Raw genomic sequence first — 17179 nt, 5'->3', positions numbered from 1 at the left:
TCTCCAAGGCCAAGTTCTGTGTTACCTGTGAAGTGCAGAATTTCCCTATGGAATATTTTAGCAATAAATATTGATTTCCCAGTCCCTCCACTCTTTGAGCAGATTAGGATAGTCTCAGCCTTAACTCAGTGGTCTTTGGAGTTTTCTCTAGTAGTGGTGGGATCTTCTCAGTGTCTCTGATCTTCAGGAAAGCCTCCTCTTTCCCAAGCTGGACTTATAGTTGGAATTTTGGGCCCAGAAGCCAAACCCAAAGGTTTTTGTCTGTGAAGGACTCATTTAAAGAAACTCAAATGACTGATCATTCCTTGCTTGAAGTGGGTAGCCACTCTCTCTGGGTGAGATCAAGACAACTCTGCACTCAGGATCTGTTGATCTTCAAATGAGGCTGCTTCTACTCACCTGGTGGTGGTGCATCTTTTATGCATTCTTCTTCCATTCAGATGGACTGATGAGTTGAACCATCCCCCAGAAAGATCATTGTCATGATTTTGTGCCTTCTTATTGGTCATCCCCAAAACGTGTTGTTGTCCCATCTTCAGGTTACAGGTGAATCCATCGTTGTGGCAGGTCTGGTGTCATTGCACTCTTTTACCCATCCAATAGGTGGCATCCACGATTCAGAAAAGTTAGTTTTCCCATGTAGTTGCAATTCTTTCCTGGATTTTTTTAATTCTTACTTGGCATTATAAGTGTATAATACTAACAAAATTATCTCAGAAGTTTTTAGTTTGGTTCTCTGCTAATTCTTCATGAAACAATGAACAGTCACATTCTGTTGTAAATTTCGGGATTATTTTCTCAACGTTTCATTAATTGTGAAGTTTAAAGTTTATGCTTCATTCTTTTTGCTATTAGCTTTAATTTGAGGAAAATTTTTCCCATCCTGCCTTCAAGTGTAGGAAGATTTTCTTCCCCAAATTTGATTTCAAATAACTTCCAGAGTTCATTATAAAATAATGACCCTAGCTCCTAATATTGAGTACTCTAGCTGTTCTGTTTTTGACATTATGTAGAATAATGTCCAGAAATATAAACAAGGAACATGATTTCTAACCAATATCTTATGCTAAATTATCAATTGCTACTCTTAAATCTCTAACATTCCTATATTCAATAGTACGTGCATAAACATTTCAACACTCACTTTTGCTAGTAACTCTTATTCCTAAAATAAGGATGCCTATTTACAATCTTCATTTGTAACAAATTTAGTCACATATTAATTATACTTAATTAGTAGTTCCGTGCTTTGTTACAAGGAAGGAATTTGTAGTAAAGTCACCGATTCTTAACAGTACCACCACATATAATCCATTTGGTCTATTGATTGATTGTTTTCAGGATGGCAAGAGACACCAGCTGTGTCTGTCTAATCCTGAAATCTGGGAACATGCTTGGGAAGATTCCTGTGCTAATTTCCTGGCAAGTCTTTAAAAAGGTGTCTAAAATTAGAGGAAAGTTTAGAGATAAGAAAACTTTCTCAAAAATCAATCAGAAGTGGTTTCCTTTCAGCAACAGCTGTAGATTTGTGGTTTCAACATTTGGCTGACAAGGATCACTTACGATGCATCAGTGTGTGCCTGAACACTTCTAGCAGTATCCTTCATTTGTTTGTAGAGAGGCTACAGATCACAGTGTTATTTAGGTTGGTTTCTAAACAGCCCTTTAAAAGGCATTAAAACATCTCTTTTGGGATTAAACATTTTGAGATCTTTGGCGTGTTACATCTTATTTCCCCGTTTTACACATGTATCAACTTGATAGCAGAGCTATCCAAAGTGTCAAAGTAGAAATCTAAGCAGAGAAAGGAAGGGGAAAGGGTGTACTTGGTCTTCTTCCCTCTTCTTGAAGTTTTTGAAATGTTTAAGAATGTCGAGGAGACCATATGTCTGTTCTCCCACATAGATTAGCTTTCCTTGAAAGTAACAGATAAGGTTTACATAACCAGGGTTTATCAGAAGGTGTCTTTGACCTAATATTCAGGCATTTCAGTCAGTTCAATGTGGGTACACAATTAAAATCAAACCATTTCTGAACACAGCTACCAACCTTACAACCCTTCTTCACATCGAAAGAAATCTAAGGGAAGTTCTTTAGGGCTCAGTTAAACTGAGTGAACAATGGGTGTCATACGCTGCACAGCCTGCTGACTGTCTCCTTCTTACACAGCCTCAGTTCTGTTAGCATTTTGGACATTGTGACAGATCTGGCAATTTCCTGGACTATCTTTGGGAGCGTTTACTGGATTAACTTTACGTATTATTGTGGGACAGGGATTGTATGCAATTCCATGTGGGAGGTGACCCCCACCCCACCAGTCCCCCAGGAACTAAGAACAGAGGAGGGTGATTAGGCAAATTCACACAGGTTGTAACACTCCAGAGAAGTGCCACCCCTCCTGGGGAGGCTCTCATATACTGGTTCAAACTGGATTCTCCAGAGACCAATAGACAATGAAAGGCCTTTTGGATAAACAGCCTGAGTTTAAACTGACTCAGGGCTTTTGTTCTGATCCAGCAAATGGACAGGCCCTCTGGTCCAAGTGGGGGCCCCAAGCCTTCCAAGGAAGGTGGGAAGGACTTTGGCCTACTGAGGCCCATAAGCCTGAGTGCTAGTAAGCTTTTAGCATGTGTACAGGAACTATTATGTTTTTACTATGTTTTCTCTAGAATGCTTTCACCTTAAGAATAAATGTGTTTGCTTAAAGAGGGCTTTGTGGTAACTTACGACTGTGGGCAACTATGCTGTTTATAGCCGCTGAGAGGAAAGCAAAACACAGGCTCTGGCCTGTTTAGGCAGTCTGGTTTGTTGGGGAACTTGCAGCATAGGCAGGCACGGTGCAACCCGGATAAACCCCGCTCAGGAGGGAGAGACATAGGTCTTCGCCCAGGGACCTTGGAAGGGGAACACAGGTTCAGTTGCCCTGAACAGTGTCACACATCTCTTCCAGTCTTGAGTCTAGGGCTTGAACATAGTCCAATATCTTTGCAGATATATTGGAGAAGTATAGGTCTGAGTGAAGCCCAGGTCTCCCCTCCTTAAGTAGGGCAGCTAGCAGAGCCCTAAACCCAAAGAGAGAGAACCTACCACTTGCCCCTCTTGATACATTTTGACTAGAACATGATACAGTTCAGCTGAAAAAAAAGTATGGCTAACTGGCCGTGACATTGTCAGGAGCAGTAGGTTATAGTCTGTGTGCACAGCTCATTCAGAGTGCTTTGGCAGACAAGGGTTTGCAACCCCTCCAAGGGAATATTAGGCCTTCCAAAGACTGAACTTCACAATCTGGAGAGAACTTGAGGGTAATGGATGCAGAGAAAGCTTAAGCTAGCTGGAAAACCAACCCTTCCTCCCCCTCCTCCAGAAAATTCCATCTAAAAATAATCATTTGAAGTTTTCCAACAGAGACTTTGGGTTTTCCAGCACGAATTTTAGTTTCAAATCTAACTGGTGATCATCTGCTACAGAACCTCTCTAATTCCCCCTTAGCTCTCACAAGTGTTGAAAATCTTTATCAGCTCCTGTCCTGTCATGCAATTTCCCAAGTAGCAGTAATTGCTCTTCCAAGTGCCAAAGTATCTACTTAGCACTAGCAATATTTAACTATATTTCTCTTGAAAAGCACTCTGAGGAATTCCCAGTATCTGATGTTCGTACTCCCTTGTTCATGAAGTTGAGTTCCCTCCATCTAGTTACTTTTCAATTAACAGCCTCAGAGGAGGACATTAGTTAAACATTGACTGAAGAATCAAGAACTCACCCCTTTCAATCTTTATTTAGTGCTCATGAAAAGTACCATACTGAGAGCCCTGCAGGCTGAAGTCCTTATTTATAAATGAAACCAAGAGTTAATCCGTATGTCTGACTTCTGATTAAGAGGGACCTCTCCTATGGAGAGTGTTCAGAATCTTCTTAGGTATATATATATGGCCCTCATTACCATGGCATCTGAACCACTCAAGTCTTTAGTGCCTTTAGCCTCAAAGCCCTGCAAGGTAGGGAAATATTGTTATTAAAAAAAAAAACCAGACTGGGAATTGAGGCAGGGAGAGACTAAGTGACTTGCCCATAGTCACACAGTGACAGAACAGGGACTTGAACCAGTTGTGCCAAGTCATAGTGCCCTAACCCCTGGACCTTCCTTCCTCTGGCAACATGAGCACTTCACTTCTTTGCCTCCTTGCTCAGCTTTCCAGGGGCGCCAGTTAATGCCATCAGATGTTAACTTTTGGTCTTTAGCAACAGACACGATTTTAACCAACCACCTACCTAATCATTAAAGACCCCAAAAATCTCATTATCAATCCCTCAGCCAGCCAGCCCTCTGCCTACTTATGACCCAAGTTTTCCTGCTTCAGGGCATGAGCCACTATAAAAAACGTGCTGGCTGTATTAACTTGAAACGCTAAAGTAGTTTGACAATAAAAAAGTAATTCCCGATAAGGTTCTATGCTTCCTAAAATAAAGGTGTTATTCCTTTCCTGAGAGAAACCACCACCAAAGGTAGAAAAAAAACCCACCCTGAAGTTCCACTAAACATCTATATTAGCTTATTAATATTGAAATATGATCTATTTTTTAGCCTCGGAGATGCACAGAAGTCCCCTACAAGGTATGTAAACCCTTTGGAATACCTTAAGATACACAGGATAGGATTTTAACTTCCAATATACGCCTCACGCTCTATAGTACATCACAAGTGCGAAAGCTTCCCATTTGTTACACTTATCGATTCTAATACAAGAATAATTTCAGTGTGTGTTGGGGGGTGTTTGCAAGAGATCCAAAGAGCAGGCTGAGACAAAGGAAACTTTTGGAAGGTAGGTAAATGGAGACCCACATTTTGACCCGTAAGAAACTAACATGTTGCAGGTTGAGAAGGATGAGAGGTAGTGGGTGAGAGCACTGATAACCATCAGTATCCAGACTGGTGCCTGTGGTCATTAGATTCCAAGGCCAGAAGGGACCATTGTGACCATCTAGTCTAAGCTCCTGTATTACACAAGCCAGAGAACTTCCCCAAAAGAATTCCTTGAGCAGATCTTTTAGAAAAACATCCAGTCTTGATTTAAAGATACACTATTACTTTTATCAACCAAACTCAGCCCATGTGTACTTACTGTTTAAAGTCTACATGATGGACAAGCTGATCATGACTACACAGGCCAGGTTGTTCCAGCCTTAAATTTGCAGGAGAAACAGCACTAAGACAACTTAAGCTCTACCCCTGTACGTCTCTTAGTCCTTTATATTCAACATGGAGTATACTTTCTAGGTGGAGAATTTACACTGTGATTTGTTGTACAGAATTCTTTTTCTATATGTTAGCTTATATGCACATACCTATGATATAATGAATCTCAGCTTTGGAACAACACTGACACCAGGTGTTTTAATCCAAAGACATAGTTTTGATCTTGCCTTTGATTTAGGTTTCAACTGTGTCCATACACTAGCTTCACCTCCAGTGATGTCTCTAAGTGCGGGTTCATGGAACTATTTTGCTCAGGGGGAAGATGTGCTGTCTGTAGCTTATTTCTACAGTCCCAAGTTGTTATAGGAGCACAGTGAGAGTTATGTACGGTTGTTTAAAAGGCCAGATTTTGTAACACTTCTGCACTGACATTAAGGTTTGGAAGTTTTCATGTTGATATGGAACAGTTGTGTTGTTTCTACAACAGGCTGATTTAGTCTGTGGCTATTGCTAGTGTGTTGTTACAGAGGCAGAATGAAGTTGTTTGGATTCTGGTCAGTGATAATTGCTCTGTTTACTGGCCTGTGCATATGCCCATAAGGAGTTAAAGTTACATAACTCAATCTAAACCCAACCTTACATTGGAATTTCTAGTTCTGAGATTTTTAAGTGATACATGTAGTGATTGTTTTGAACCTCACAAATAGCAGCCCTTAGGTAACTAAATATTTTCATGTGGGTAAAGAAATAGGGTTGATTGACACTGAATAAGACGTTAGCTAACCTTAAAATCCACAAAAATCAACACAGAAACATTGTTGTTTTCCTGGTCATCATCAACTAGAAAAAGAAAATATCCAGCAGAAAATACCTTCCTTCCTCCACCATAAACATTAATATGAAGTTAAACTGTCTGGTTTTGCCATCTCTCTAAATCCAAGATCTCCAGGTTACATTGAAACAGGATGTGCAAGTTGGTCCCCTCTACTTTCCCTTTCTCCCAGAGGAAAATATTTGTCAGCACATTAGGGAAGTTTTCTTTCCATTGTCCTTAGGAGACAATTTGCTGACATTTTTCAGAGTAGCAGCCGAGTTAGTCTGTATTCGCAAAAAGAAAAGGAGGACTTGTGGCACCTTAGAGACTAACCAATTTATTTGAGCATAAGCTTTCATGAGCTACAGCTCACTTCATCGGATGCATTCAGTGGAAAATACAGTGAGGAGATTTAAATACACACAGAACATGAAAAAATGGGTGTTTATCATGCACGCTATAAGGAGAGTGATCACTTAAGATGAGCGATTACCAGCAGGAGAGTGGGGCGGGGGGGGGGAACCCTTTGTAGTGATAATCAAGGTGGGCCATTTCCAGCAGTTAACAAGAACGCCTGAGGAACAGTGGGGGGGGGGGAAATAAACATGGGGAAATAGTTTTACTTTGTGTAATGACTCAACCACTCCCAGTCTCTATTCAAGCCTAAGTTAATTGTATCCAGTTTGCAAATTAATTCCAATTCAGCAGTCTCTCATTGGAGTCTGTTTTTGAAGTCTTTTTGTTGTAATATTGCGACCTTTAGGTCTGTAATTGAGTGACCAGAGAGATTGAAGTGTTCTCCGACTGGTTTATGAATGTTATAATTCTTGACATCTGATTTGTGTCCACTTATTCTTTTACGTAGAGACTGTCCAGTTTGACCAATGTACATGGCAGAGGGGCATTGCTGGCACATGATGGTATATATCACATTGGTGGATGTGCAGGTGAACGAGCCTCTGATAGTGTGGCTGATGTTGTTAGGCCCTGTGATGGTGTTCCCTGAATAGATATGTGGGCACAGTTGGCAACGGGCTTTGTTGCAAGGATAGGTTCCTGGGTTAGTGGTTCTGTTGTGTGGTGTGTGGTTGCTGGTGAGTATTTGCTTCAGGTTGGGGGGCTGTCTGTAGGCAAGGACTGGCCTGTCTCCCAAGATTTGTGAGAGTGATGGGTTGTCCTTCAGGATAGGTTGTAGATCCTTGATGATGCGTTGGAGAGGTTTTAGTTGAGGGCTGAAGGTGACGGCTAGTGGCGTTCTGTTATTTTCTTTTTGGGCAACCACACACCATGTCAAGAATTATAACATTCATAAACCAGTCGGAGAACACTTCAATCTCTCTGGTCACTCGATTTCTGACCTAAAAGTGGCAATTCTTCAACAAAAAGGCTTCAGAAACAGACTCCAACGAGAGACTGCTGAATTGGAATTAATTTGCAAATTGGATACAATTAACTTACACAAAGTAAAACTATTTCCCCATGTTTATTTCCCCCCCCCCCCGCCACTGTTCCTCAGGCGTTCTTGTTAACTGCTGGAAATGGCCCACCTTGATTATCACTACAAAGGGTTTTCTCCCCCCACCACTCTCCTGCTGGTAATAGCTCATCTTAAGTGATCACTCTCCTTACAGTGTGCATGATAAACACCCATTTTTTCATGTTCTGTGTGTATATAAATCTCCTCACTGTATTTTCCACTGAATGCATCTGATGAAGTGAGCTGTAGCTCACGAAAGCTTATGCTCAAATAAATTGGTTAGTCTCTAAGGTGCCAAAAATCCTCCTTTTCTTTTTGCTGACATTGAAATACAAGCACCTTGGAGATCATTTCTGGAGCGGTGTTTTTAAATTGTTTCCCTATTCATTTGCAAGATTCTCATCCTTGCAGTTTTTCATAGCTGCTTTTCGGCAACCTCTAATCAATCTGACGTGACCGATCTCACCACAGAAACTCCAAGAGGCACGATCTTGGATCCCTGACAACAGGGTGACCAGATAGCAACTGTGAAAAAAGGGGATGGGGGTGGTGGATAATAGGCACCTGTATAAGAAAAAGTCCCAAAAAACAGAACTGTCCCTATAAAAATAGGACATCTGGTCCCCCTACCTGACAAGAATTAGCATGTAAACAGAACTTCTGGTCTCGACAAAGAAGGGGAGACAGGAACAGAGCCTTCACATCAAAGTCTCTGCCCCCCAATTGCTGAGTCATTGCCACCTTCTGCCCCAACAGTCAGCTGTCAGATATTTGTGCTTAAGAAACAGGAGTTCATTCTTTCATGAGGCACCTTTCCCCTCTGACATCATAACCTGCCCAACATCGTAATCGGCTCTTACTCAATTTCAACATAAGGGACCTTTGACCTGAACATAAGGATAAGAGATCTTAAAAAACACAGCAAAAACATGCCTACATTAAAATACTGGGTGAGGCCTTGGCAAAACGTCTAAGAGACTTTATCTGAAAGAAGCACCTCCAGAGAAACAAGACTCGGACACAAGCAAGGCATCATCCTTCTCTGTTCTATATGGTGTGAGCCCATGCGCATGCTAAATTAGAGACCATTGCTGTGGCTAAGATTGGACGCAAGCCAGACATCTGAAAAGTGTTCTATGGGAGCTTATAGAGGCTTCCTTTCTCCAGAGTCAAGAATGAGGGTATTTGGGGAAGCTCCCCTTTGTACAGGGGCAAAGCTTTGTCTTAGTCTTATCAGAACACACTCTGGCTGAGCAGCGGGTTTAGGCTGAGGTCAGGCAAATGGCTGTCTCAGTCTGTCTAGATTGTCTGAGCGGCTCTAAAGCCTTTTCATATTAGGTCGCTTAGAAGACTTACACACCTCCCTCCCGAAGCTCCCAGGTCCGATTGAATAGCCTCCTAGCAGCCATCCTAATAGTTTGCTGCATAAGAAGCATAACATGAAGGTTACAAGGGGTAAAGATCAGCTCATTCCAGCCTGGGGCATGCTGCTGCCAGGCTTCCTTCCCCCACAGTGTGGCCATGTGTTGTGAAGTCCTCTTAGAGGCAGAACATAGGGTGAGCTGCTGGAGATTTCTAGGGTCTACTTCTCCTCTCCCTTATACCAGTATAATCCAAGAGCAACTGCACTCAAACCACTGAGTTTGAGTTTCACCCATGCAACCAACATCAGAATCAGGCCCATAGGTTGTGTGTGACTGGGAAGGAAGCAGAAAGCCAATGTTCAGCCTCCTAATGATTTGTTGCATTAAACAGCTGTCTGCCACTTGCCTCCTGGCAATTATTTGATCCCAGTCTCAGAGAGCTAACCGGCTGCAGGAGCCCCCATGGCTCTCCCTAGAGAGCTGGAAAGAGTTTTTAAAATCCAAACCCAAACCGTGTTGTATTTGACAAGAAAGAGATGAATGCAGCAGAGGGGCCACTATTCAGACAGACTGCGGTTCTCTTTCCTGTATCAGGGCGATAAAAGGACAGTGTTTGCTAACCTGGGACAGCCTTTGAGCCTCAGAGCACAGAAGCAGGCAGCTTTGCTGACAGCGCTTTGGAAAGCAAGCAGTCAGCAGATTGGAACCTGCGGAGAGAAGACATTTTAGAAAGATGAAATGGTTCTCTGGCCTGGGAGAGGGCAAAGCCAACTGAGGCCAAGGGCTTCAGAGGAACAACCCACTGGCCCTAGAGCCACAGCTCAATAAACAAAGAGTATCTCAGCACCAGAGTCACTCCCTCATTCCAGGAGTAATCCAGCCCCTAAGAGAGAGTAGCTCACTCCATGTGCTTCCATTTATAAGCCCTGGATTTCCCCTCTAATGGGGTAATTAACCCAAGGTGAGCCCAGCCCCCAGGACTGGGCTCCCGATAGTAAAGACAGGCAGGTGATGAAGGCGTGTCTGCTAAAGGAGAGGAGGACTTGTGGCACCTTAGAGACTAACCAATTTATTTGAGCATAAGCTTTCGTGAGCTACAGCTCACTTCATCGGATGAGATTTTAACCCTTTTCCTGCCAGCCACAAGGGGTGACTGACACACTGTTCCACAGCTCATTGTTGATTAGATTTAACCCCATCCCTGAGACTGCTCCAACACCTCCTTTCCAGAAGCAAGTGCCGGTGTCCCTTGAGCTCCCGTCCTCTGTATTTCCATCACTTTCCCTGGCAGTTGATAATTATTACTCTTCAGGTGTTTGGGTTCATTATTTACTCCTGCTTTTTAGGCCATGTGCTGTACTTTCTGAAATGCTGCCTGCTGGACAATTTCCCCAAGCTGCTTTATTAACCCCTTCTTCACCATTTTGAACCCTCTGGACACTGCTTTCTCAGCGCCTGTGAGCCTGCCTCTGCTAACCACAGCCAGTCTTAGCCTGGGCCACATGTGCAGCCCCACAGAACTCTCCTCACGCTTACAGTTCTTTAAGAAACCCGGGCGCGGGAGCGGTTTTTTCTAAGAAAGCAAAAAGACAGGCAGACGCAAGAGAGAATAAATACAGGAGGGAGAGAAAGCGAGCACACACTAGCTAGAAAAGGAAAGTAGAAACAAAGTGAGACAGCAAATGAGAGAGGGGGGGTGGGAGGAGAGGAAGAAGAAAAGCACAGGAAGAGGGAAAACAAAGCAAGAAATGATGACCAGCCTTTAGGCTAGTTGCTCCTGGTTCATTTAGTCCTGCTGCGAGGGAAGATTTGGTGGCCTTACCCCAGCAGACATCTCCCACCAGCCCTGCAAGCTGCAGGGAAAGTAGAAGGGCAGAATGCTGTTGCTTTTGGGATTTGAGTCTTTCTTTTGTTCTCTTGGGCTTGATGGTTTGTTTTTTAAAACATTGCCACAGCAGCAAGTAATTTGTTTGCTGGCCTGTCAAGCCCTGATTCAGGGACGAGAGGCAGATTTAAGAATAATTAGCGGGGTTGAGGGACAGATCCAATACCCACTGAAAGCAATGGAAAGGCTCCCACTGACCCCAGTGGAAAAGTGCTCAGGCCCTGAGTCTGGAAAGTGCTTAGGCCCAGGTCCTCAAAGGTTTTTAGGTTCCTCCTGACTGCCACTGATTCCAATGGACGTTGGGAGCCTAAATACCTTTGTGGAGCTGGGCCTTAGCTACCTGCTTAAATCTATCCCCCCATTCATTGAAGTTAATGGGATCTACGCAGGTGCTTAAGGTACTTTCCCAAACACGGGACTTAAAAAGGGGAAAATGGAAATGCGGGTGTGTATATAGTCAGTAACCATAGGGGGAAAGAGGCCCTGCTGCAGTCCCTCTAGACCCCACTAGCAGGCTGCCCGTCAATCACCCGATTGAAAAGCCTCGCCAAAGATACCCTCCTTTCCTAGCATCTGTGTCTATTCCAGTGCTGGCACACTGGGGACTTGTATTCAGTTAATAGCACTTGTAACAGAGAGTGTGGTTAAAGGAATGCTGCTCTCATGGTTACTAGGACGATTTTTACGAGTAGCTCTGGTTTGTTTTGTCCGTCCACTCCTGGGAGGTTTGAACGTGTCCCTGTGACGGTTGTTTGGCATGTGCTAGGCCCTGTACAGCCACTGCACAAAGACAGTCCCTGTCCGAGAGGCTCACACGTGACACATCAGGTAGGACGCCGAGGGGTGGGGGCGGGTTGTGAAAAGGGGATTTTGTGAATAGCTTTTCCAGCAGAATGGTCAAATGGCTTGTTAGGTGCAGCAGGCAGAGTGGGACGTGGCTGAGATACCCTAGGGGTGAGATGGGGCTGAGGGCATGCGTGGGAGTGCGTGTTGTGGGGGGATCAGCGAGAGGTTTTTCTGGATCCACCTCGTTCTTGCAGTCGGTAAATTGCTTCCTGGATGCTTTGTCAGCCAAGTGCCCCTCTGTAGGCCGGTCCCAGGCAATGCTTTCTCAGCCATGCATGTCTGCATCTGCCCTTAAGAGTTTTGATTTTTGACCCAAGAATTAGGTTTGGCCAGCTCTGCTCCACTGGGCAGCTCTCTTCAGCCTCACTGGGCTGTTTCCTCTCACTCCCCCAGTCAGATTAGAGCTACTGCCTCTGGCGGTGCCCTTTGCTTTTGTCATACACAAAAACCTGGCACCGCTACAGGGCCTTTCATCTACACATATTAATTAATGAAGCCTCATGACTCCTCCATGAGCTAGGCAGGAATTATTATTATTAACAACGGATGGATGGGTAAATTGCGTCATGCAGCGGTTGAATGGCTTACCTAGCTCACCCAACCGGTCAGCAGCAAAGCCGAGAAATGACCACAGGACATGTGACACCCATTCCCTAACTCTAACCACACTTTCTGTAAAGAGACACAATCCTGCTAAACCAGACACACTCCCTCTCTTCACATCCTGATCCACACACAGGTAGATAGGACCCACTTGTTTAGAAAGCAAAGCCACTGTAACAAAACATTATGAAACCAGCCAGAGAAGGGGTTTGTTTAAAGGCAAGGAGCAAGACCAGGACACAACCCAACCAAAAATAAGAGTTCAGTGGAGGAAAATAAAGCCATGTGGTTGCTTACCCTCGGGAAAGCTGGGATGGTAGCTGGGAGCTGTTCACCTTCTGCCAGTGACACAAAGGACGGCTCTTTCGTCCCACTCGCCTCGTCCACGCTTGCAAATGGATTTCAGAAGTAAGAACTTCCAGGCAGGGGTTAGTGGCTGTTAAACTTTATAAATGGGAGTGGTCAGAAACAGAGCAGTGACTCCAGAGTCTGATGTAAGGAACTTGCAGCTCTTTGAACACCAGCGGTGGTGTTGGAAAATTGCTTCCCTGCCCATTTTTCTTTTCCTTGCTCTTTTTGGGTTTCTTTTCCCACCCTGGGTGATTTATTGCTCACAGGAGAAAGCTGAGAACAGAGCAGTTAGACTTTTTGCAGGCTGTATTTTCTCACGGCAGGGAAAGTGGAATATAGCACAGAGAAAGGTAAAAGGTCTCACTTGAATTGGGGTGATTCCTTGGCATCATGTTGTCCCAGGGCTGACGCCCTGTTGCAACGCTCTGGCCAACATGCTGACAACAGTGAGCTCTGCCCCACAGTGGGGCATAGAGCACCATTGCTCACTGCTCATCACAGCCAGCGGGAAAGTTCAGCCCTGGGGCCAGACTGACGGGCCTAGGGCAGCCACAGCCGAGCGCAGGCCCAGGCGTGCTCCGAGTTCCCTGGGCTGCGAGGGGCAGCGTACGTGACTCCTGAGGGGAGGCCGGCTCCTGGCATTGCCTGAGCGTCCGTGTGTTGCCTTGGACAGTGCTCGGAGCCACTGCAGAGAGAGACATGTCTGGCCCGTCTCAGCCAGGTGTGTTGTTGCCCATGGACAGTGGGGTGGTTCCCCCAAGGAACCGCTCCACCCCCTGATTACAAATAATTCAGTTTCCTTCTCTGTGGCTTTGTTCTGTCCCTTACTGGAGGCTTTGTCTTAGATTCTGAAGGCTAGTGCCACACATACTGCATGGACTTTAGCAGGTTCAGACATAGGTGCGGGAACTAGGGGTCCTGGGGGGGCTACCGCACCCCCCGGCTTGAAGTGGTTTCCATCCTATGCAGGGTTGACAGTTTGATTCAATGGCTCTCAGCACCCCCACTCCACAAATTGTTCCAGCCCCTCTGGGTTCAGAGCCCTGTTGCTCCTGATGCTTTTTCTTGCTGAGAAATGACTAACCGAATGCGCGATACTCCCAGGGAAAAAAATCTGGGGCAGGTGTAGATAAGGCTGAGAGTAAGTTGGTTCTCACCGCAGCCCCTTCTCTCCCCCCGCCTTCGCTGTCGTGTCTATTTAGATAGTCAACATGTCAGGACAGATCCTCAGCTGATGCACGTCAGAGTCGCTCCGTTGACTTCCACAGCACTGTGCTGCTCTACACCATCGGAGGATCTGGCCCGGCCGCTCCTACTACGTATTTGTGCAGCACCTAGCACAATGGGGCCCTGATCTCTGCTGGGGCCTCGAGACGAGCACAACCCTAAAATGCAGTCACTTCATACTGACGGGCTAGAACCTTACTTTTTAAAATGAAAGCGTAGCTCTCCAGAGGTCATTTGGCACCCTATTTTCAGTGCCTTGGAGCCACTCTGCCTATCTGATGTTAGTATTCAAAATCTTAACAACTTTTAAAACTAAAAACTAAGTAACTAATCACTAGTCTTGGACACAATTAAGTGAGTCCAATAAAGTTTTATTTCTCTTCTTTCTGCTCCAAGGAGGTTAGAAGACCTGGATGCAGGTGAACACCACTAATTTCAGAGGATTGTAATAATTCTGGACAGCCTTGTCCAATTCCCTTCACATTGGGTAGACAATGTCAACCTCAGTCCCAGATCTAACCTGCCAAAGTTGAGGCTGATATTCCTTTTGTTTGTGGAGTTTAGTGGCAGAGGAGTAGGTCGGGGGCAAAAAACGTCAGGATTATAATGGAAACTCCTTTGCAACCTTGACTGTGGAGTAGCCCCTGCATAATATTCCATCTCTAGAATGGAGTCTTACTCCACAGTCAGAGACAAATGCTGCCATCTCCCTTCCCCCAGCAGTCTGAGAGACCCCATGGCACTCTGAAACCATATGGCTGTTCTGCCCGGACTGGTATCCATTAATCTACCTGGGCTTCCAAAAGTTAACCTTGTCCCCACACTGCATCATCTGACTAACACAAGAGTAGTCTAAATGTTTTATTTCATCCCTTCAAATGAAACACAGTTCAACTGACCTGGAGTTGAGTCTAGCTGCATCTCCCCAGGGTTCCCGAGAACAGCTTCACCCAGCTGGCCACGGGATGTTGATGTTTCACACCAAGAACCTCTACAGATGACAAGGCCCTTATTAACCAGTGGGGTAATGAATGCTGATCACACCCAGTGCGCAATCAGCTTTGGCATGAAGATTGCTGTGGACTTCTCTCATTACTACCATTAACCATAGACTTCGTATAGAAAAAGGCATCCAGCTACACTGGCCAGTACCCCTCTGTTTTTACCTACATAGCACCAGGCTGCCCTGTACCCATTCATTATAAACTCTTTGGGGTAGGGTTTATGGCCTTTGTGTGACACATCCTACATACTGTACAGCACTGCTTATACACATGGCATAAACAACATCCTCCATACAGCTGACCTAAATGTCCTTAAGTGGGAGGATGGCCTGCTGGCCATTGTACAAGCCTATGACTCAGGAGACCTGAATTCCTGGTGCTACCCCTGATTTACTCTGACATTGGGTGAGACACTTTCTCTTGCTGCCTCAGTTACTCTATTGTAAAATGCCTTGATAGAGTCATAGAATATCAGAGTTGGAAGGGACCTCAGGACGTCATCTAGTCGAACCCCGTGCTCAAAGCAGGACCAATCCCCAGTTTTGGCCCCAGATCTCTAATGGCCCCCTCAAGGATCGAACTCACAACCCTGGGTTTAGCAGGCCAATGTTCAAACCACTGAGCTATCCCCTGACTCCCCAAGTCCAGTTATGAAAAAAACTAGCCTTTTGAAGCTAGGTCCTGAAGAGAAGGTCTTTTTTTCCTGATTACCTGTTACAAAAGACCAAGATCTAAGACCTAAGCTGTATAACGAAATGACTGACCCACTCAGACTTCCTTCTGGTTCCTGCTCTAAAGCCTGATAAGAACTAGTAACAACAAGGACAACTTAGTTGTGTGTGTCTGAAGGACTGTCAGCTACCTGAGGTTGGAGGTGAGCTCTCATAAGCTTTTTAGCATGCCTGTAGGGTCTTCTACTGGGTTGGGTTTTTTTACGTTTTCTCTGTAATGCTTTTACCTTAAGAATAAAGGGGTTTGCTTACAAATGATCGCACAGCTCTTTCTAACAGCTGTCAATGTACAACCACTGGCCTTTTAGGCAGTCTGGCTTGCTGGGGATTTCACAGTGTAAATCAGGAAGCTGTGCAGGGTCAGGAGGGAGTGAGATGCGGGTCTCTGCCCAGGAGAGTGAAGTGACCACTACTGGGTGGGGACTCACATTTCTCTCTCTTTCTCCCCCTCCTGACCTGGGTATTTCCAGGCTGTACAGTTCCCTTCCTACATTGTGACTGCCCCAGCAAGTCAGACTGCCTAAACAGGCCTGCTCTGCCTGCCTTCCTCAGAGGCTATACAGAGCATCAGTGCTCATGGTTAAAGCCCACACAGCTCCTTCTAAGCAAGGACATTCATTCTTAAGGTGAAAGCATTGCAGAGAAAACATGTAAAAAAAAATGTTAAGCACCTACATGCACGCAGCTAAGGTTACCAGGGATCACTCCAACTTCACAAAGGGCTCTGCCAGGTGAACAGTCCTTCAAACCCCACCAAGGTGCTTTCCTGTGGTTACATATTCTGTGTCAAGGTGGTTACGAACAAGCACCCCCATGAAAAGTTTAGTCCCTCCTTTAAACAACTTTGATCTGTGAATAGATAATTCATAGATAATTCATAGACACTGGGTTTCTCCTGAGGGCATAGCTTCAAAAGGCTGGGCTTTTGCATAACCGGGGGAGTTACCTTTGCACACACCTTCGCCTAGAGATATCCTGGAAAATCCACTTACCTTTAAAAGGTCACAGTATTTAAAATAGTCTTCTGAAGTGCATAACACATCTCACAGTTTAAATTAGGCAGATCTCCTCCCTAGAGACGTTCCATGCAATGCCACAATAATACATATATATTTGCAGTTTTAATACAATGGCCTCCTAAGCTACTTAACCTTAATTCAATAAGGTTTGTCCAGGATATTGCCATAGTGGTCACAAATGCATACTGCCTTTCTAGCAGAATGTTTATTATATTCATCGTTGAAATATGAAGGGATGAAAGGTAATGGCTTAAATGCTGTCCAGGAAGTAAGTTAATGCGTTGCTCCAGGATGCCAGTCAAGCACCCTAGTTACAATCACTTTTTAAGGGGGGAGATGTGACAGATATAGCAATTTCCTGAAAGATCCTTGAAAGCCCGTACTGTATTAAGTTTATATATTATTGAGAGGTGGGACAGTATGTAATCTCTCTGGGGGAAGACGTGACAGATATTGCAACTCCATGTAGTATCTTTGGGGAGCCATTTCTACTCAGTGGGGCAGGGGGGGAGGGTTATCACAGCTCCTCCAGAAACTAAAAACAGTGGTTGGTGATTACCTCACAGAGAGGTACCACCACCTGGGGAGGCTCCCATATACTAATTCAAACTAGATTATCCAGAAACCAACACATAAAGGAAGTTAGAATAAATAGCCTGAGTTT

The 17179-nt window shown here is 44.8% G+C and overlaps 1 protein-coding gene across 2 annotated transcripts in view; it reads right to left on the bottom strand.

Moving 5' to 3' along the window:
* GGT1 (gamma-glutamyltransferase 1) overlaps positions 1–12609 on the bottom strand; it is a 44130-nt gene extending 31521 nt beyond the window's left edge. The window contains exons 1-2 of one of the 2 annotated variants that reach the window (XM_074973205.1): positions 12481–12526; positions 9471–9556 (exon numbers count right to left, since the gene is read on the bottom strand). The gene's annotated coding sequence lies outside the window, so the exon portion shown is untranslated. Of the gene's footprint in view, positions 1–9470; positions 9557–12480 lie in introns of both variants that reach the window. The other variant, XM_074973206.1, reaches the window with a different exon arrangement.
* Between the last annotated feature and the right edge of the window lie 4570 nt (positions 12610–17179).

Source organism: Natator depressus, chromosome 15 (genome assembly GCF_965152275.1).
Source record: "Natator depressus isolate rNatDep1 chromosome 15, rNatDep2.hap1, whole genome shotgun sequence".
Classification (NCBI taxonomy): domain Eukaryota; kingdom Metazoa; phylum Chordata; order Testudines; family Cheloniidae; genus Natator; species Natator depressus.
This window is presented reverse-complemented; position numbering and strand designations above follow the sequence as displayed.